We start from the raw sequence: 22,762 nt of genomic DNA on the forward strand, positions 1-22,762 counted from the left end.
TCGCCCTATTTGACAACGCTAGGCTCTCGTTCGACCCCAGGTTCACACACCAATCGAGAAGCATTTCCTTTCTCATGAAAGGTCATTGCTCCGCGGGTCTACCTCTTGACCCTAAAAGAGAGGAGGGGGAGAGGGGAGGGCTCATAAACACAAAATATTCTACGGGACATTCAGAACACGGACACCAACGCCTCCATCTACAACTTCCCCCAAAACACTATTCCTATTGACAAGTTGACCACCAGACCTACGGGAACTAAGACCGAACGCTCCGGTCCCCATGATGTAACCCAGGGGTCTTCAAATCCTGGGGCGCGGGCCGAATCCGGCCCGCGTTCCGACCGGAAAGCGGCTGGCCGGGGTTCTTTCGATGAAGCACGGCCCTCGGCCCGACACCAGCGGGCTCGCAGCTACCGGCGCAAAAGTAAGCACGGTTGTAAAGAAGTGGGAGGCGTGCAGGAGAGGAGGAGGGGAGAATACGGAGGGTACGGTGGGGGAGGGGCATATCCTTCCGTCCGTACGCTTCCCTACACTTCCTCAAGAGCTGCGTTCCAATTCGGCATTACAGAGAATTGTAAACGTCTTTCATTTTTCACTTAAATTTTGTAATTGAATTGCTGGTATTCAAATTTGGAACGCGTACCAACGCGTACATGAAATACAACAAAAAAAGAAGAGAGAGAAACTGCTTAGTCTAAGGTGTGCCCTCTCGTCATATTATTGGACAATGTCATCACCCACATCACCAGCCGTGCCATTCCATGCCAAAGAAGACGCCGGGATTTTCTTTCATGGCTGAGATATGCAACAAAAAATTAATCTGGATAAGAAGTGTTGGATTCAGAGCCTACCTCTCAAACCCTGTGAGGCGGAGCTCAGTAAAAGACATCCGACACCGACGGCTGCTCGTGAAGAACTCCCCTTTACTTCTTCTAAAGAACACGCACGCCCCTCTACACTAAGAGGGCGCCACTAGCTGGACAAATAGCGACCACTACATCTCCCCTTCTTGGAGGCTGCGTTCTCGCTGAATAGTTCTTGCGGCGAAACGCACCCACTTATTGTTCACAATAGCCCCATCAACTGCAACGTTTTCAAACTGTCCGCCGTTACAAGTCTAAACGCCTGGGACGGGTCACGGCTCGTCCGCTGCGAGTCCGATAGGGACTTGTCGACACAGGCGGCCCTCTTGGGTCACTACTAATGTTCTGCTGAGCCGCTATTGGGCTTGGCGGCACACCGTCAGCTGCGGGTGGTTCAACCGGCGGCTTTGGGGTTGCAAAAGGAACCAGTCCCCTGCGGTTGCGCTGAAGGACCGCTCCGCTGTGGTCAGCTTCCACCAGATAGCTGCGGGGACGCTGTCCTGGGCTGAGCACCGTGGCCGGACACTGTTCCGACTGTACCCACACTCTTTCTCCAGGACGAAGAGGAGGCAGCTCGCGGGCAGCGTGCCGCTGGTTGAAGGCCTGAGCTTGTTTCCGCTTATACAACTCATTCCTCCTTGCCACGCGAGCGGGCGATGGTGGCCGCGGAAGACTTTCATCTTGAGTCCTAGGAAGCCGTGTCCTCAACCGACGCCCGAACAGAAGTTCTGCGGGGTTGTCTCCAGAAACACCGGGGGTGTCTCTGTAGCTCAACAGTGCCAAGTATGGATCCTCAGCTTTGGTTAAGAGTTCCTTGATGGTGCGGACAGCTCGCTCCGCTTCGCCGTTAGATTGCGGGAATCTGGGGCTACTTGTTTGGTGCTGGAAGCCGTAATGTTTTGCAAACTTCGCAAAATCCCCCGATGCAAACTGCGGGCCGTTATCCGTTCTTACAGATCGCGGGATACCATGCCGAGCGAAAACTGACTTCATTGCCGCAATCGTAGCTCCACTCGAGGTGCCGCTTAACGTCAAGACTTCCGGGTACCTCGAGTGATAGTCCACAATAACGATGAAGTCCTGCTTCTTCCAATGAAACAGGTCGGCACCGACGACGTCCCATGGGCGAGTAGGAAAGCTGGACGATATGAAAGGTTCTGCCGGCTTCACTCTTGTCTTGGCACATTGCTCACAGCCGCTCACCAGGGAAGTGATCTGTGCATTGATGCCTGGCCACCAGACAGAGTCACGAGCACGAGCCTTGCACTTGACAACTCCTTGGTGACCTTCATGTATGAGCCTCAGTATTGCCTGTCTTAAGTCGGCCGGTATAAGGAGCCTCGGGCCCTTGAGGAGAATTCCTTTGCACAGCGACAGCTCGCCTCGGACAGACCAATACTTGGACAAATTGACGGGCAGCTTGTGCTTCGTCGGCCATCCAACCTCGCAATAGCGTTTGAGTGCACAGCACTCTCCGTCAGACTGTTGCGCAGCTTGGACTTGCTCGGTGAGGAGTGGAAGGTCAACAGACGTGTCTTCCAGTGCTGCAATCGCAAATGTGTCAAGGGAGTCCTTGCCCTTGTCTTCAGACCCCATTCTCTGGGGAGCTCTGGAGAGTGTGTCCGCTGTTGCCAGTAGTTTTCCCGGCACATACAGCATGCGAAATTGGTACTGCATCAGCTTTAAACGAAGGGGTTGGATGCGAGGAGGCAACATGTCTAACTCCATCTTGCTGAAGAGAGATACCAGGGGCATATGGTCGGTCTCCACACTGAGCTGCAAACCGCGTACGAACTCGTCAAAACGTCGTACAGCCCACACCGTTGCCAGAGCCTCCTTCTCTGTTTGGCTATAGCGCATCTCCGTCGGGGTCATGGCCCTAGATGCGAAGGCCACCGCCCTCCTTTCTCCCGAAGGTTGGTCTTGAAGGAGTACGGCACCGATACCGAAGGAGCTGGCATCTGCCGAAACTGTTGTGGGGTACACTGGGTTGTACTTGGCGAGACAGCAGTCTGAACTCAAGAGGTTCTTCACCCGTAGGAATGCAGCCGCCTGCTCAGGACCCCAGGCCCATACGTTGCTCTTTGACAAAAGTGCTCGGAGAGGAGCGGTGACTTCGGAGATGTGCGGCACGAAACGCGCAACATGGTTTACCATGCCAAGTAGCCTTCGGACCCCTGCAACATCCTGAGGCCTTTCCATCACCTGGACAGCATGAATCTTGCTAGGATCCGGCTTCACACCTTCTGCTGATACGACGACTCCAAGGAAGCTGACTTCGGACACTCCGAACACGCACTTGTCTTTGTTGAGAGTGATGCCAGCCTTCGATAGTCGGGAAAGTACCTGGTTGAGCCGCACGTCATGTTCTTCGCGCGTCCGTCCAAAGACAAGAATGTCGTCAATCATGTTGACGCACCCGACCTGTCCTTCCAGTATGCGCGCCATCTGCTTCTGAAAGTACTCTGGTACCGACGTAAGTTCAAAAGGCAGACGACAGAAGCAGAAGCGGCCAAAGGGAGTAATGAAAGTGGTGTACTCCTGACTTTCCTTGGCAAGTTTCACCTGGTGAAATCCGGAATTTGCGTCCAACTTGGAGTAAACAGTCGCTTCTCCCAGAAGTCCGAGAACTTGGTCCACCGTAGGGAGCATATGCCGTTCTCGAAGGACGACCTTGTTGAGCTTCGTAAGGTCAACGCAGAGACGGTGACCACCAGAAGCCTTCGGAACGACGACTATTCCTGCACACCATGGGGTGGGGCCTTCAACCCGACGAATGACGCCCTGTCGCTCGAGCTTCTCCAGTTCCGTCCTCACGACCTCTCGTAAAGGAATGGGTATACGACGAGGTACACTCAAAGAGAAAGGAGTGGCTTTGGATTCTAGCCGGATCGTGTACTCGTCGGGTAGCGTACCCAGACCTGTGAAGAGCTCAGTGAAGCCTGGGTTGACGGCAGGCTTGGCTGCAGAATCGAGGAACTTGATGACCTGAAGGTCCTGTATGGAAGAGAAGCCCAGCAAAGGAGTACCGAGAGACTGGATGACATACACCTGCTGCTTGGAAGATCTGCCGTTCCACCACAGCGTCAATGAGAAAGAACCCAGCACTTTAAGCGGGTGGTTGCCCGGTCCATGAATGGCGTTTTTCACTTTTGACAAACGTTTGGGAATCCGAGGGAAATCATCTGGAACAGCCGTCACCTCGGCTACCGAGTCCACTTTGAAGGACGCTGTATAGTTGTTCACGGTGACGTCAATGTACTTAGCCTTCTCTCCGGCGTCGACTACAGAAAGCTGTAGAGTGCCTACTTTGGCTTGCTTTTTCATGCGGGAGAGAAAGACCTCCGCGAAGTGGCCTTGCTTACGGCAAAAGTTACGCTTCGATTTGCGTGCGGGACAGTCCTCACGAGGATGAGGTGAACGTCCGCAGAATAAACAAGAACCGGGCCTGCCCGTAGAGACGCTAGACGACTGGTCGTGAGCAGCGTTGGTGGCGTTAGGCTTAGTGCCGCGCCGCTTGAGACGACCTGCGAGCTTGGTCGCGTCAAGATTGACACCTTGACCTCCTGGAGTTTCAGATTGACCCGTGCTTGCCTTGGTTGCCTTTTCTTTGTCGGCGTCTTCGGCTTGGCGCGCTTGTACCCACGCGTCTTTGAGCGTGAGCTTTGGGTTACGTCCAAGACGGTCAGACAGCTGAGAGTCCCGAAGACCGACGACAAAACGATCCCTGACAAGACGTTCCTCGACCTCCGGGGTGCCATAGTTACAGCGCTTTACTAGACGCATCAGCTCCGCGTAGAACGCATCTACGGTTTCCTCCGCTTGTTGGACCCGCCGATGGAAACGCGACGATTCGTATACTTCGTTGACGGGGTGGACGAAGTGCTCGGTGAAACACCGTACCACGGCGTTGTATGGCGCCTCGGCGGACAGCGAAAAGGACTGCAGCAAGCGTCGGGCCTCCGATCCCATGCAGTAGAGTAGCAGACGTACCTGAACATCTTGAGGTGCCGAGGAAAGACCCGATGCAAAGGCGTAGTCTTCATACTGCGAGAGCCAGGAGGGCCACAGTTCCGCGTTCGAAAAGTCGAAGCTGTCAGGCTGGCGTAAAGCGATGCCTCTCCAGGGTGTGGAATCGGTTGTGCTATCAGAGCTTGCCATATCCCACTTCTGACACCATGTAAGATTCAGAGCCTACCTCTCAAACCCTGTGAGGCAGAGCTCAGTAAAAGACATCCGACACAGACGGCTGCTCGTGAAGAACTCCCCTTTACTTCTTCTAAAGAACACGCACGCCCCTCTACACTAAGAGGGCGCCACTAGCTGGACAAATAGCGACCACTACAAGAAGCTTCTAAACTCTAGCAAAACTAATTTGTTTGCAAAAGAACATTATATTTCGCTGATATTATGCGTTAAATTTCTGGACTTTGCACAAAACGTATGTTGTCGAGAAAAACATTGCAAAAAAATGGTTCTGTACCACAAACATGCACGAAGCCGCCTAATTACTTAATATTATGCCCTATCTTGCACTAAAAAGAAACATTGAAAGACACCATTTTGGGTCCAAATCGGAGCTTCGAAAGAACAAATCTTATAAGGTTTCTTTATTCATTTTAGTCAACTTGGGGTCGGGTGTTAGCTACAATACCTATTTTCCTTTTTAGAGTTCAGCCCTTAGGCGCCCGTTTCCGGCTTCAGCGGCGTCGGCGTCGCGGTCGGCGTCGGCGTAACCGCGCGTTTCATTATGGAAAAATTTCCCCGCTACATTTAGCAGAAAAGTTTCACCAACAAATTTACCGGAAAAATATCGCCGCTAAATTTATCGGGAAATTTAGCGAAAATTTGGCGTTAAATGGGAGGCGTGCAGGAGAGGAGGAGGGGCATACCCTTCCCTCCGTACCTTCCTCTACACTTCCTTAAAGGGATACTTCAACGAAATTTGAAATATTCCCGCCGTGTTCAAAAATAGGTTGAATATGATCCACAATATCCGTAAATGACAATAGCACGTTTGTATATTGAGTTTGGTGGCTGTATTTTTCATTATAAACGGCCCACTCTGGCAAGCGCTCGGAGAAGGCCCAGCTTAGAGCACGTGACATGCAACGCAATCGTGACGTAGGTCGTCTCAAGACGAGCAAAGCTACGGCGAGGCTGACGTCGAGAGGATGGCCTAGTCGTTCCAGCCACCGAAGCGGCTCCTTTTGTACGAATTTTGAGTGACGGGTTAATCTTCTATAATCTTCTAGGGGGACAATAGCGACTTCTGCGACACACAAAAGGCATTCTCGGGAAGAGGGGAGTTCCTCCTTCCCCCCTTCTCTCGCCGTGGCCAGGGAAGAGACAACCTCCGTCACTAGCTGTCAAGGTTCCTAGACGACCATTACAAACGAGGCGTTAGCGACATCCACCAGGTGCTCTTTGCTAATCGTTTAATTCGTTTTAATATTCCTTTTCGAGACTTTTTTAACTAGATATTGGTATGTTCCATGTGATACTGCTCTTTTGAACACATATAAACCAAAAAATGAGCGCCAAAATTTCGTTGTAGTATCCCTTTAAGAGCTGTGTTCCAATTCGGCATTAGAGAGAATTGTAAACGTCTTTCACTTCTCACTTAAAATTAGTAATTGAATTGCTCGTATTCAATATTGAAAGCGTTGTTTTGTTGCGCTTTAATTAAAAGAGAAAATGTCCAGTTTACGCAGAAACGGCCATATTGAGAGCCAGAAAAAAGCAATGTGGGCAGCGGTGCCCGAAACTTCCAAAATAGTCAAAAGTTAAATCAACCGCATCTGTTCAACATTTAAAAATATTATAAAATGTACATTTTGTTGTTGCTGGAAAAATATTTTTTTTTTTTTTTAAGACGAGTCTCTCCGGCTTTCCCACCAGCCGCCCACTTCGCCGCACGCCGGCGTTCACCACTGCTAGGCACCAACGGTGTGAGGTAATGCCGCAAAGTCTTCAACGCTCCCCTGAAAACATGTTCGATTCACTTGATGTAGACGGTATTGTGACTTCCATGCGTCCGTACCCTTTTTACAGTACGTAATGATCCGGGCGTCTTCACGTTGAGGCGTGATGGCCAAGCCTCAACGTGAAGGCCATCACGTTGAGGTGGAGAGAGCGTATGACCATCTCCTTAATGTCGCAAAAGTGAATGACTATTCAGTGACGTCATGGACTTTGCGCGTAGAATTGCAAATAAATCTCTCTCCATCATTATTGCTTTAAACAAATTTTGTTTCCGCGTAAAACTAATTTATTGATACGCGTGTCCCAACCAGACTGTTAAAAAAAAACTTTTTTTTCAGGGGCCTTTTAAAGGGGCAGTGACACCCCGCACATTTTTTTTTTTTGGCGAGTTATAATGGTGTCAGAAGACTACCAGTCAATACTTTTCTGCAAACAAAACAAATTAGTCGTTTGTTGTTTATACAGCAGGAGTTTAGTCTGCCAGAACATGGCGACATTGTTACCCACTGCAGATAAGCAAATTAACCTGTGCAGTACGACTGCTAGCCTGGGGTTTTTAACGTGCACCAAGCAGTAGTGATACACGACCGCACGACGGTACGATGCTCATCCAGATCGAAACGGGCAGGGGTGGAGATTGAACCCAGGATCTCTGGGTTCTGCAGCGCGACCTTTCGCCCCACGTGCTCCGAGCTGGTGTGCGCTAGACCACTCGGCCACCGATCCCCCAATAGGCAGTATTCACTGGACGCCATATTTGTGGGTGCTGTTTAGGGCGCATGCTCAGAACGAGCTCACATCAGTAGGCTGCTAAGACCGGCACTCTTGGTGGTGTTGAATGCACGCTGAAAAAGAACTGTGGAAGCTCGCCGTCAGCACGCGCTCAGCATTCGCGCACACAGCTATGGCCGCCAGTGAATACTCCCTATACTTTGCTGCATAGTCACGTACAGAGCCACCAAAAACTGAACTGCTCGAAGACGAAACCGAGACATTAGCACGGAAGCTCATGGCCGCGAGATGTGGACGATATGTACCGAGGATGATGGAGAAATGTAGAGGAGGACAGAGTTGCCTAGGGTGCCTTTATGTGCACTTTGCTTAGGGTGGTGGCATCTCGCCATTTTGTCTCACACGTTTATTTTTATTTTTTCTTCAGAAGCGCGTGAAAGAGCGTGGCCTTGCACGCGTTTGTGGCGTTGACTGTATTATGGCGACATTTTGTTTTTGTTGATTTCTTTGTATTTTCCCCGTGAGCGCGTGCTGTCGGCATCGGGTACTACAAAGGGTGGCATCACCCTAAACAGAAGGACATTGAGGCACCCTAGAGTTGCCTGAAGTCACATGGCTACGCCCGACGGCGTTTTGTTTTATTTTTTCTCTGCGTCTCTGGCGTGTGATGCAGACGACGACGACGAACTTGTGTGCAGCGCTTGTCGTGCGGTTATGTCCCACTTCTATCCCTTCCGCTCGATGTTCTACGCTTGAAGATCGCTTGGCCGGTACCACGACCGACAGTTGCGAAGTAGCGGCACCACGTCCGTCGCAACGTTGGTCTGTTGTGCGCCGGCATCGCGTCGTTCATCCCGTGGTATGTTGCCATATGGAGAATGACGTGCTGCATGTACTTCTTGTGATCTGTGCAACATCTTCTTTTTCTTTTTTTTCTTTTTTTTTATAGCGGAGCTGTTAAGGGCTACTTTCCCCCGTATCGTGTCCGTCAGCCAACAAATGATGGCACTAAACTTTGGACAGCTACCGCCATCTAAGAGCGACGGCGGCAACCAGATAACCGGCTTGTCGGTTGTCTGGTTACTGCCGTCGCTTATAGATGGCGGCAAACTCTCCAGCTTTTCCACTCTGCCATGCTGACTTGCGGCCGGCGATTAGTTCATTCCCACCATAGTACAGCTTCGCTGGTCTTCCTTCTTTACCAGAGTGGAAATGCTGAAAGTTTTTAGATCAACCTGTTCGCAGTTTCTTCAGCAAGCACGAAACAGCCTGTCGTGCTTCGGCGTGGCGCACAGCCCGGTATAAAGCGAACGAGCCGTTTACATAAGAAAATTTAGAACCTAGATTGAGATAAAACAAAGGTTATGGACGGCGCCTCAGCGAAGCGTCTGGATCGGATTTCAAACCTGCGGACTAGGAATCCATTGGCCCAAACGGTTGCTCGGGGCAACTTAAGTGATTTTACGAGGGAGAGGACCGAAAGCTTCTGCGCGGAAGCCGGAGCAAAGCATCTCAACCCCAAAGTCACCCAAAGCAAGTCGTTCGCGGCAGCACCAACAATCGACAGCCGTAAGAAGCCGAGAGATGCCCCACCCCCCAAAAGATAACCCACCCCTATTTTGGCACGATTTGCTATTTCTTTAAAACCCCAGAAAAATAGCCCACTTATAATGATGGCACTGCCTTGGCCAATAGTGACCTCGACAGAAATGGTGTTACTTAGCCACGGCGAAGATAAGCGAACATTGGTGACTGGGAAGAACAGTCGCCTTTAGCTCATCCCCCTCCCTGGAATTTCAAGTTTCGAAAGTCACGAAATCTAGCACTGGCATTTTTAAATCTTTTCTTTTTTTTGATCGCACACCGAAAGTTAGGTTACCCCTTGTTTTCACTCGATTTGCTTTCTATTTTAGGTTGACTATCACTAGGGATATTACGGTAAGTGAAGCTTCAGTGCAATGGGTATAACACGCCAAACGCCTGTAACTCTCTTTTTGGATCATCGGGGAGATGTCGGTTTGAGTTTCTTCAATCTTTCGTTTAGAAGTCCGTACCCTCCCCTCACCCTCCTCGAGAGCTTCGCTCTAATTCGGCATTACAAAAAGTTATAGACGTCTATCATTTTTTTTTTTGGTAACATGTTCCAATCTGAGTTCTCCATCCAGCAAAGGATGCTGTGCTTGCAGCTTCGCGAGTCCCAGTTGTCTTATCTATTTAGCTTTAGCTTCTCTTTTTCTTTTTCTTTTTTTCTCTTTCTCCGCCATATCTTCAAGTCCATCTATCGATTTCTGCACTACGCGGGAGCGGAATTCATTTTAAATATCCCAGCTTTTGAAAATGAAGTCGAACTGCAATAAAAAGGCAAAAAAAAAAACAACAAAAAAACTATGAAGTCAGCGTATTCAGCCAGGAGCGCCGTACAATCGCTGTATGGCATTAACTAGGCTCGTGGGTTTGCCCGGAAATATTGAAAAGTGAATCAAGATGTAATCGGAACGTAAGCTGTAAAGAAGACACGCGAATAAGGTGGACGCAGAAATGTGCACTCAGCAAACTCCGCCGAAGACCAGCAAAACCACACAAAAAAGAGAAGGAAAAAGAAAAAAAAAAAAACTGAATGCGAACGTTTGAAAGCCTCCGAAGAAATTTTAAGTAGCACGACATCCAGCTAGCACAACTGTAGGAAGAAAACCAGGATGGCTTTGTACTCTGATACTCCTTGAATAAATTTAAAAAATCGACTAAAAAACGGTGTATATATAAAAGAGAGAAATTTAAACAAACTTTGGAGACCGGGAACAAAACGCGATCGTTGCGAATAGAGAAACAGAGAGCCCTGTGCCTCGCTGTATTCTGTCCCTTTGAAATGTCCCCGGGCTTGGGAAATGTTTAATTCAATAACACCTTCCGACAGCGAGAGCCAACTTAATTTATGAATTCCAAATCGAAGCCGGGAGTTCTCTACGGCGAGCGCACGCGGGCACACGGACCTTCCAATATTTGCTTTGTTCGGCAATCGAAATAACGCCAGGGACGGAGAGATAAATCATTCAGCGGAATACCGCTTTCGAATTTTCTTTCTCTGAGAAACGTCCCTTTGTATCGGGAGCCTCGCTGTCTCAGGTCTCGACACGAGTGGATGCTGGTCTAACTCAATTTGGCTCGTGATCTTTCCCCATCGTCCTGTCATCAGCCGAGGCGGACTCAATCCATAACAAAAATTACGATGAAGGATGAATATGACATTCGGAACAGCACAACAGTGTTCATTCAAATTCCGTCTACCTCTACGCTCAAACGATCCTGCTTCGTGTTCGGAACGCGCAAAATGATGAAGTTGAAGCTTGTTCCTTAGAAGTCACTTCACAGAAAACCACCTTCCTGAGCTATCACAAAGGGGATATTAAAATGGGACAGAAAATCGTTTCCTTCACATCTAACTTCGAACACATCGCTCGGCGAACAAAAGAAAACAAATTATGTACTTAACGCTTACGAACTACTTTTTTTTAATCCAATGACAACCAAGGTAGCCAGGCTCAGCCTCCTCGTCGTTTGTCACCTAACGATAAACAACAACAAATAACGACTGCGAATGGTCAACTTCACCAATGTGGTGAAAAATAAATGTAGGATTCCACAGGGACATTTTCCAGATTGCACTCCAAGTCGAGAGCTGCGGTAAGAGGAATGCTGATCTAAAAAGAACGAATATATTTCTCCTTAAAATAAGACAATTCGATAGATCTCCTTCTCAGTACAAGGAAACCTCTCGCGACATTCAAGAATTCCCCTAAAGGTGACCTCAGGAGGTTTTCGACATCGCTTAGATATTGCGATAACTCACTCTGCGGGATCTAATCATCCTAGAAATTTATGAATCATAACGATGCGCGGCTGATTTCCCTATTAAAAATCCATCGAAGATCGTATCTACCTCCGGTGATGGGAGGAGCATTGTGCCGGCAGCCAGGACGACATGCAACCAATGAAAACGCGACATTTAGTTGAGATTGCTAACGCTGTTATTGCAAAATGTGTACGCCTTTTTAGATGATATAAGAAAATAAGGGTCGTCGAAAAATGTGAATTTTCTTGTGAGGAGGGAACATAATACAGTAATAATCGTCTTAAAAGCAGGGCCCCGTGTTTTTCTGCATTGTTTTGTTTCTTCCGCGGGAGTTATGCGTCCGGTCGTCAGCTCTCGAGGGCGCGCTCGCTGGGTTGAATCGTAGTCCGGGCTGTATGGGCAACCAGACGCGCGCATTCGAGATATCACTCCGTGGATTCACCAGTCGGACATGCGAGGATCCTTCGCTTGCTTCTGGCTGACCGCGGTGCTGGTTTTAAAACATCATATTTATTTATTTATTTACTTATTCATACTGCCAGCCGTGAGGCCAAGGTAGGAGTGGTACATATTAGACAGAGAGGATAGTAATTTATGCACACTAAGAGTTTACAAAGACCTTTGTAAACGAATTCACATCAATACAGTTGACTATACATCCAGGGAGGTTATTTTAAAGATCTTTGCATGTGACAAAAAAAAAGTGTTTGCAATGGTCTGTTCTGTACCAAAATGGTTTCGCGTGGTGAATGCGTTGTGTTCTCCTCGGCATAATTTCAAATAGGGGAATACTGGGTGTCCCCAAATAGCGGCCAGGTTCTTTAAATCGACCGAAAAAATTCGGTTTCTTAATCTACCGTGCTACGTTTTTGTGCGGCGTTGCCCACAGGTGGTGCCTTTGTTTTGTAAAATTTGCAAAGAGCAAACTTCCCTGAAGAAAGAGGATAGAAAGAAAAAGGCTTTACTCCTATGGAAATGCAGCGAAGCCACCGGTCTTCAGACAATAGGGAGTCTTAGTGTTTGAAGACCGGTGGCTTCGCTGCGTTAGGACGGTGCTAGTTCGGGTGAGCGGAGTGCATGTGCGCCAGACGGCGAAGAAACGCGGAGCCGGAACTAGTCACCCTCCACCGACTTGCCGGGAGAGGAGCGCCCTGCCACGTCACAGCGCGTTTTCGTGCGCCTTCAGAAAAAATGGAAATCCTCCAACTTTCTTATGCGCGTCCGGTAGGAGCAAGGAATCAGCGCGGCGTCGCGAAGTACGTAATTTCCGGGAGACGCACGGACAAAGCGCGCACAAAAACCGCATCTCCACGTGGTGAATGATGTTGATTGGGGCGAGGCTCTGGTGGTGCTTGTCTGCGTAGACGCTGAGCCGCAGAATGCCGAGCCTTTCGTTCGTTTTCATCCATGTCACGCTGCGGTCAAATGCTCAAATGCGTATGGATGAAAACGAACGAAAGGCTCTGCATGTTGCGGAGCCTTTCGTTCGTTCACCACCAGAGTCTCGCCTTTCGTTCGTTCACCACCAGAGTCTCTTTCACCACCAGAGTCTCGCCCTAATCAACATCATTCACCACGTGGAGATGCGGCTGTTTTGTTGGGGGTTTTTTTTTGTGTTTTTTTTGCGCTACACGAGTACGTGAGCACGTGCTCACGTACTCGTGAGCACGTGAGCGCGTGAGCTCACGAACAGGAGCACGTGCACCCGACGGCGGACGGACATAAGGACATGGCTAGCCCCTAAACCCCGTTGGTTTGGATCGCGCTTTAAGTGCTCGTTCCCGTGCTTTGCGGTATCGCCGTCGCCGTCGGCGTAACCGGAGGAGCAGGAGATGGTACAGAGGAAGAGGGGCCGTGGGGACGAAAGAGGAGGGGAAGGCAGGGAAGAAGAGGAGGGGAGGGTGCAGAGGAGGAAGAAGGGAGGGCACGGAGGAGGAGGAGAGGGTATAGAGGAGGAGGGGATGGTATGGAGGAGGAGGGAGGGTACGGAGGAGGAGGCTACGAAGGGGGAGGGGTATGGAGGAGGGATGGAGAGGGGCAGGGAAGATACCGGAGGGTACGGAAGAGGACGAGGGGAGGGTACGAAGGAGAGGAGAATACGGAGGATGAGAGTAGAGTACGGATTAGGCGGGGAGGGTCTGTATCCTCCCCTCCTCCTCCTCTTCCATACCCGCCCTTCCCCCTCCATGTCCTCCCCTCCTCCTGGGTACGGAAGAGGAGGAGGGGAGATGGAGGGAAGATGCGGAGGAGAACACGAAAGAAGAGTAGAGGATACGGAGGAGGAGGAGAGGGTATGCAGTACCTCCGCTCCTCCTCCTCCGTACCTTGCCCTCCTCCTCCTCCTCAAGAGCTACACAGTTATTTCGCAAACGTCGTTCGTTTATTGTCTTTCGTTTGTAAACTTCTTTCATTTATTTTAACCGGGAAATCTGTCGCGTATCGTCGTGATTTATGGATTTCTAGGATATTTAGACACAGCAGAGTGAGTTATCGTTTTATTTAGTCGATCTCAGAAACCTCCTCAGGGCACCTTTAAAGCAATAAAAAAAAAAAGGCGAAGGCTGTGAATACGACACGGCCGCAAGTTTTAAACGTTTTAACATCTACGTGCCAGGTCTTGGGAAATAAAATTTTATCTATTGTAACAGGTTTATTTTGATGTAAGGGAATTAATTTATAGATTCACACAAGTATAAAATTAAACACATTTATTTGTAGTCACCTAATGAATTGAACATCATCAGTATTTAAACATGAGGTAAACTTATACTACTGAACGGACCCACGGCCGGACTGGAATCGTGCGCTCTCTTTCTCTTCTTACGGTCTTTGCAATTGGGGCAATCGCCACCTCCGGCCCCAATTCGCCGGGGGCGCTGTCACCTCAGCCCTGGGCTACTCTTTGTCGTTTGCACAGAGCACGTCTGACAGTGTATCTCAGCTTTGTGGCAACTTGCGGCCGAGATTTTTATAGCCTTTGACACCTGATCATTACGTTTAGACCCTCAGCCACTATACTCTGTTTCACCTTATGTTGTACCGCAGACAAGGCTAGAAACGCTAGCTCATAGCGTTGACAGCTGCTCTTAACGCACGAGGGCTTGTGCCGCCGAGATGTGCCCTAGAGCAGGGAGCTCGCGCTTGTAGCCTTTTCTCCTGTACATCATAAGGTGAAACAGAGTATATCTAATGCGCTTTTGATGAGTCAAAAACAGCGAATATTCGACGCACATCTCCGAGAGATTCGGGAGTAAAAAGTAGTAAGTAGAGGCAGCGAATGCAATTGCGGAAAAACTATACTCGTCTTTACCTCTAGGACTTCCGTTGCAACTCAAGAACAGGAGAAGACGGACCCCTTCTACGTGGAGGAATTTTAGATGATAAATAATTCGTACACTCTCGTGAAATGTAAGCAGGCCCAATCTATCTATGGCCGTGGTCTGAATCATCGTTTCATAGGCCGCACATGAAGTCGGTCAGCTGCTCTAGACGAGGGTGTAGTAGTCTATACAATTTTCGCACAGTGCATATTACGGCCTAAAGTGCTTCCTCGAGGGCTTGTGCACCTATCCAGCTAATTTTCTTGTCACAGGGGAAAGCAGTTTGCTGACGACACTGCGTGTCGGTAGAGTGACTTAAATCGAAGCGAAGTTCAATAAACCATTGCCAAAACAGCAACCCACGAAGCTCCAACACCAGCGCAAAGCAGCTCGAAGGGACTCTCCGAGTGGGGTTTGGTGGGGGGAGGTGGTTGCGGCCCTGGCGTCAAGTAAGTGAATTACATACAAAGGAAAAATTCCATTGACTCCCGGGCGATTGCAAAGGCCGTAAGAAGAGAAAGAGAGCGCTCGCTTCCAGTCCGGCCGTGACGAAACACAATAAACTGAACGAAACAAATGTCAAGACGTGACACAATCGTTTTCAATTCCAAGTCGCACAGGCCATTGAAACAAGTGGGGATCTAAACGTTAGTTAAATTTAATCTTCGGAGACGAAACTCATCGATAGGCACACGCGATCGATTATTGGACGATGGTAGGAGGAATACGAAATATATCTTAGTGTTAAGGCGGTTAAAAGTGCTGTGCAACGATATTCAATTGGAATGTTTTTCAGTTGACACGAGCTTAGTGGCACACCTGGGACTCAAGGATACTCACACGCAACGCCACTGGCCAAGAAACTCCTTTGCTGCGGTGTAATTTCAAGGACAAAAGCGATCATTTTCATTCAATCTCTCCCGGTCTCAAAGAAGCCAAAGCTAACAGGCTTCTTCTTCCTTCACCATCCCACACACACACTAGAGAGGACGCAGCCCTGATCCGTCAGGCACAAACACTTACGCTACCCAATGACGCCATACAGCACCACATTGAAAACAGGTCGGGCAAACCGGCGTGTCAAGTATGCGGCGGTTACCCCAACGCCTTTCACACTTACTGGGAATGTCCTAGAGCCCTCTCTTCCCCCCATATTCTTACCCGATCTCACATCCCACCTTCCATCCCATATTCCTGGGAGAGCTGGACCGTTCCACCCCAGGAACTCCGCCCGACCCTGTGGCCATTGCTGGTGGCCCACATCAAACACATAAGGGGGTCCTGTCAACCGGACACAGCACCGGGGTCCAGCCAGGCTCCTTAGATAGCGACGACTCGGACTAAGAGTTGTTTTAAAATAAAGTATTTCTCTCTCTCTCCCTATCCTTTGCAAAATTTGATGACGTAACGTGGGGATCGCAGTACACCCAAGTGACGATATTTTAATGCGCTTCATAGATTGGACCCGAGCATTGCGTGGGCACTCGACTTGGGCTCGTGATAATTGCTAGCTCGAGAAGCATTCGGGTAGTGACCCGTGTCCAATCGCTGCAACGACGACAACAGCCGAGCCATAACAATGGCTGGAACTCAGCGCGTGTCCTGCGCTTTGCCAACCCCAGCGCGTGGCTATGATCAACACTGGCGGCATATAATCGACTCCAGATCACGTGGCCGCTTGTTCTGGCTGCGAGTTTAGGGGGTGAACGCTGCTCGATTTTCTTTAATTTTTTTCTGGGACTTCTATTTCGTGGGGTGAAAAACGAACGCGTGTTGTTTCATAGGTCATCAACGTTAGAGATCCGTTTTAAACGGTATTTGCGCAAAGTACAAAAATTGTTGCATCGCTCCTTTAAGTGGCCTTGCCCCTCTTCAAACGCCGACAGACGGATGGATATTGCACTGCGTTCTGAATCGGCTATACAGTTCGCGACTCTGCGACGGAAGACCGCCTCTCTGAGCGCCGACCATAGACTTAATTTCATCTATGCTTCGTTTCAGCTTAAGTCCAGACTTACCAACGCTACGTGTTGACGGGACCAATCAGAGAGCTTCAAAAGCGGACCATCATTCTGTTCGTCATGCTTCTGTACGTGCTACTCATCGCTGGACCAATCATGTATATGGAAGGCCTAGTGATTTGCGTTTTTGACCCAGTTTGATTGGTGCCATTAACTCGAAGCGTCGGTTGCGTCTAGACTTAAGCTGAAACAAAGTATAGAGGGGGAGGTTCTATGCATTCAGACCACCGCTTCGGAACGGCGGAGCACAGACGTGGCCATCGGTGTTCCTAGTTGGTGGTCCCGATGGCCCCATATCGCTGGCGACGTCTTAGTATGCAAAAAGAAGCAAAACGAAACATCGCCTGCAAGGTATGTACAGGTGCCGTCAAAGTAAAACGGAGCGCCGGATCGGCGACCGAACTGCATCGCCGCGCTATCTAGCAGCGCCGGCTGGAACTGATGGGCTACATCTGCGCATGCGAACGTGCCTTCCGCTGGGGCCTCCATTTTCTTTTTCCCACCCACGCGTTATCGGTGGTTCGAGCGGCGCAACGCTCTTCCTAAAATCGACGCCTGATAGCACATGGAGCGGTGCTCATCGACAACACTCGCCTCTCTCCCCCACTTGCCTTCAGTGTTATCTCCCCGTATGAGCCCGAGCCGAACACCTAGCGGTGTTTATCGGAACAGCGTTTGGCAGCTCGAGGCGCCGATAATGCGAAGATCAAACAAGAGAGACGGAGGACACCGCGAACGGCACGCGCGCATGCGCAGACGGCACCTATCAGTTGCAGCCGGCGCTGCTAGATAGCGCGGCGATGCAGTTCGGTCGCCGCTCCGGCGCTCCGTTTTACTTTGACGGGACCTGTACCTAGTTATTCACTAGCTCACTTCGCGAGAAAACACCGCATCCGCGCATTGTATAAAAACAAAGTTGACAAGAGCTCGACAACTTCAACTCACCACGCAAAAAAGAACGCGCCTAACCTTCCGTCTGCTTTCTTTTAAGACCTTAGCATTAGTGCCCTAGCGCATGCGCTGACCTTGGACTGGTTTGGACTAACCAAATTTCGCCACGTCACCACGGAATGGCGCCACAGCCGCACTGGCTGTGGAAACTGGCGAGGAAACACCTTCTGCAAGCGCCGGCTGATGGCGGATGGGGTGCGGGTGCGCGCTTCGGATGCTCTAAGAAGCCCCTGCCCCTGCCATTGGAGACCTGTGGACTGGACACACACGGGCCGCTGTTCCGTTTTTCGACTTGCGACGCCTGCCACGCCTTTCCTGACGCGAAGTCCTCTTGCCATGTCACCGGGCCGTAAGCGCACTGTGTCGCCGCGTCTGTACAGAAGCGGACGCAGGTGTTTTCAGAGGGGGGGGGGGGGGGGGGGGAGACTCAGGTGTTTGTCAGCGTTTTATACGTTTAAGAACTCTCCCTTTCGTTTCAACGCCCTAAATTTTCGTACATGCAGAATTTAAGGAAGGGGGGGGGGGGGGGGTCAGGACATCCGAACCTTCCCTCTGAACCCGCCGCTGTTCCTCTATGCACAACATGCACTTCAACTTAAGGCCCAGGAGAACCGCCGACTTTCGGGAGCGGAGATTGGCCCTACGAAGACAACGGTACGCGGAACGTGCGCGCCGATCTGGGGAAGGTGTGCTGGCTCCGACCGAGGTTGCCAACGTTCTTGTCCAGAGACTGACTGTGATGGGTATACTTGACGTTGCACAGGCCGCTGATGTGCATGATCTATCCGCCGCACGATTAAACGCACTTTCGAGGTGAATAAACACGCACATCGAAACGGCTCTGTTTTTTCACGCGCATGGCGCGCACGTCCTTCCTGCACAGATTCATACAACTGATCTGCTTCCACCAGGGAGAAGGTTTTCGGGAATATCCACCTCAGAGAAAAGTGCTGAGAGGCTGCTTTTCACCATGATTTATTCTATATAACAGCTGAGCGAAATGCTGACGCATTTCTTCGAGAATAATCGTAGCGGCAGCAGCGATTTCGGCCCCTTTTAATGTGTTAGCATCATACCTCGGCAAACCTCACTCATGAGGGCCCTCACTCACCCTTACTCACCCTCATCTTCATAGGTGAGGTGAGGGTGAGTGAGTTTCTGAACCAGGAAAATTCATGAGTGTGAGGGTGTGAGGGCCGTGAGGGCTGTGAGGGCGATGAGGGCCATGAGTGCGTGAGGGCCGTGAGGGCGGTGAGGTGTATGAGGGCCATGAGTGCGTGAGGGACGTGAGGGCGGTGAGTGGCGTGAGGGCCATGAATGCGTGAGGGGTGTGAGGGCGGTAAGTGCGTGAGGGGTGTGAGGGCCATGAGTGCGTGAGGGCAGTGAGTGGCAAGAGAGGCGTGAGGGGCGTGAGGGGCGTGAGGGCCGTGAGGGCGGTGAGTGCATAGGGGGTGTGAGGGCCATGAGTGCGTGAGGGGCGTGAGGGCCATGAGGGCGTGAGGGCGGTGAGTGCATGGGGGGTGTGAAGGCCATGAGTGCGTGAGGGGCGTGAGGGCGGTGAGTGCGTGAGGCCCCCTTCAGACGGAGCATCTTTCTCAGCAATTTTGGTGTTGATAGCGGGTTGTTCTCTAGCTTTCCCTAGATCAACACGAATTGATGAGATGGGTCCGGCTCGAGATAATCAAGCAATTCGGAGCAATACGAAGACGTTTAACGCGGCTCCATCCAATCAGCTAGGGACGCAACATTTTCACGTGATACCTCGTGCCGGAGATGATGACACCGAAAGACTTGGTTCTGGTTTGAAATCAATCGTTTTTGGAAATAAACTGTTTCAGAAAAGTACATTAGTATTCTCAACGAGATTTAAATGCATAAAAACACGTTTATAACGCGTAATTGTGTTTCAATAGTGCAAGAAAAATAAAATTTCATGATGCTGATGGCAAATTGCAGCAATTGGTTGCTGCGTGTGATCGCGGGCGGCCCGTGTTGCTGGTGTTGCGACGTCAAGTTTCTGGGCGAAATCGCCCCATTCGAAGCTGGCTTGAGTGGCGTGAGGGCCATGAGCGCGTGAGGGGCGAGAGGGGTATGAGTGCGTGAGGGCGGTGAGTGCGTGACGGGCGTGAGGGCGGTGAGTGGCGTGAGGGCGGTGGGTGGCGTAAGGGCTACGAGTACGTGAGCGCTGTGAGGGCGGTGAGGGGCGTTAGGGCGATGGGTGGCGTGAGGGGCGTGAGGGCGGTGAGTGGCGTGAGCACGGTGAGTGGCGTAAGGGCTATGAGTGCGTGGGGGGTGTGAGGGCGGTGAGTGGCGTGAGGGCCATGAGCGCGTGAGGGCTGTGAGGGCGGTGAGTGCTTGAAGTTCGTGAGGGCCATGAGTATGTGAGGGGCGTGAGGGCGGTGAGGTTCAGTGAGGTTGAGAGAAGGGCAAAGGTGAGTGTGACTTTGAGGATGAGGGTGAGTGAGGGGCTGAAGGTGAGTGTAGCTCTGAGGGTGAGGGTGAGTAAGGGGCTTAGGTGAGTGTGGCTGTGAGGGTGAGGGTGAGTGAGGGCGACCTAAAATGCCGACCTCTGGTTCGCATTAGTGCAATTGTACATGCGCTGACCTTGAAGTGGTTTAGAGCACACCTATATAAAGTTCGCAGCGTCAGCACGGGAGGGCACCACAGCCGCACTGGCTGTGGAAACTGGCAAGGAAACACCTTCCGCAAGCGCCGACAAATGGCGGCGGGGTGCATATTTCGGATGCCGAGCTGGAGTGGCTGGTTATGGAAAGCGACGCCGTTGCGCGACACCTATCAACAGAAGATCGCCGGCGACGTATCCCTTCGTCAACTTTTGCGCTGCAACGCCGGGCGGCGTTTGCATCACAAGAGCGCGCGGTAACCCCTCCACCCCCTTCCCCCAGCCCCCGTTCACGCCGTTTCGCGGCGACAGTCTGCCGAATGACTCATGACAAAATATTACCCCCCTTGAGCCACCCGTACACGCCGCCTCACCCGTTCGACACCGATTCAGTGGACGCCGCCATAAAAATATGGGACAACAACCGCATTGCCACGGCAATGCCATTGCAACGCGGATGTTTGGCCCGTAGCGGCGTCTGTTAAATAAGTTTATAAATCACGATGAAAACTACCCGAGAGTGTGGTAAAATATGGTGAACTAAATAAAAGAAGAAAAACGCAAGAAAAAGATAACCTCAATAGCTGAGGCCGAGGGGACATTTCGCGGCCACGCGTACTTCCGTTACACTTCACCCAATGTATAGAGAATAAAGACGCCACCTCCTGCCCACTATAAGCTCCTTGGCTAGCAGGCAGGAATGTCCATAGCGCTACTTTCCCAGAATCCAGTGACTTTAGCTGCATCTAACGTCACCTAGATGAAATCTGCGAGGTAAGGACAAGATCTCCTCCCCGCCCTCCTCCACTCACTCAGGCCGTCTGCAAGAGCGCCGGTCCGCCATGTTCTTCCTAACTCGCGTGTTCGAAATCTTCCGAGTTACTCGAACGGATCATGTCACGTGGCAATCCAGATGAACAACGCTCGACACGGTTTTCGAACCCAAAAGATACCCAACCATCACACGAGAGTGAGGTCGAGTCAAATCCGTCATGTTCTTCCTGATGATGAAAATAATCCCAGGAGAAGGGGAACAAGAGGGACAAAGGACAAACATAAATCTCGAAACAAAGCTAGGTGACTGGTGCGTGTCTGAAAAAATCCGCCTGGTCCGGGTATCGAACCCGGGACCTCTCCATTACAGGTGAAGCGCTCTACCAACTGAGCTAACCAGGGGTTAGACGTCAGTAGAGCAAGCGGGTTTTATCAGCTGCCCGTTTGCTCTACTGACGTCTAACCCCTGGTTAGCTCAGTTGGTAGAGCGCTCCACCGGTAATGGAGAGGTCCCGGGTTCGATACCCGGACCAGGCGGATTTTTTCGGTCGCGCACCAGTAACCTAGCTGTGTTTGGAGATTTATGTTTTCCCTTTGTCCCTCCTGTTCCCCTTCTCCAGGGATTATTTTCATCATTCTTGTCCAGCTCACTTGCACCTTTGCATTTAATTGCATTATAATTATGTTCTTCCTAACCGGAAACGAAACGCGGGCACGGACCAATGGGAGAGCGCATCGGCACATTAATGGCTGTTGCTACTTACCAAAAGCGTTAATCAAAGGATTTTATCTTCATCATCCCGTAGCGTTGGTTACGCTCTGGACTAAGGTAAAGCAAAGGAAATATTCAGATATTAACGTTTTACAAATCAAACCAACGAAAAGCTATTAAAACGCCCCAGTCAAAAAAGAAAAAAAGAAAATTGCGAGTTAATTTTGATAAACTGGAGATCTTTTTACATGCAACCGAAATTTCAGATTGTCCTACGTGAGATTGCGGGCACCTCGGCCGGTGTTTGAACCCGACAAAAAGGGACTCATATATGCAAGCGCACTGGCTCTGAGCTATTGGGACGTTTTAATGTTTTGTATTATCTTTTAATGTCACTGCCACTTAAAAGAAACCGAATCGCTTGCGAATCAAGATACAGTCGAACGATTCCGAGTGCGAAAATGACTTCTGCATTTCACAAAAAACATTCAATGGTTTTTCCATATCTGGTGGAATCCTAACTGGCAAAATCCTTTTTATGGGGCCGAAAATTGGGTTGTGGGGATATTTATACAGCGTCTAGTTGGTCAGCCATTTAAAGTTGCAACGAGTCACTCGCTGTAGATGAGCAATTTAGCCAGTGCAGTACAACCGCTAGCCTGGGGTCTTTAACGTGCACGACGCAGTAGTGATACACGACCGCACGCCGGTACGATGCTCATCCAGATGGAAACGGGCAGGGGTGGGGCTCGAATCCAGTATCCCTGGGTTCTGCAGCGCGCCTTTCATGGGGCCAATTTCATTTCGATCAGGGGGGGGGGGGGGGGGGGGGGGGGGGGTTGGGGTTGGTGGCCGAGTGGGCTAGCGCACACCAGCTCGGAGCAGGTGGAGCGAAAGCTCGCGCTGCAGAACCCAGGGATCCTGGGTTCGA

General features: G+C 50.5%; 1 non-coding gene across 1 annotated transcript; it reads left to right on the top strand.

Annotated features, from left to right (window-relative positions):
* The first annotated feature begins 21,583 nt into the window (after positions 1–21,583).
* On the top strand, positions 21,584–21,656 carry Trnat-ggu. Its single transcript has one exon. It is a non-coding gene; the product is annotated as a tRNA-Thr (tRNA).
* The last annotated feature ends 1,106 nt before the right edge of the window (positions 21,657–22,762 follow it).

The sequence above is a fragment of the Ixodes scapularis genome, unplaced genomic scaffold, assembly GCF_016920785.2.
Source record: "Ixodes scapularis isolate PalLabHiFi unplaced genomic scaffold, ASM1692078v2 PGA_scaffold0__279_contigs__length_252992795, whole genome shotgun sequence".
Lineage (NCBI taxonomy): Eukaryota > Metazoa > Arthropoda > Arachnida > Ixodida > Ixodidae > Ixodes > Ixodes scapularis.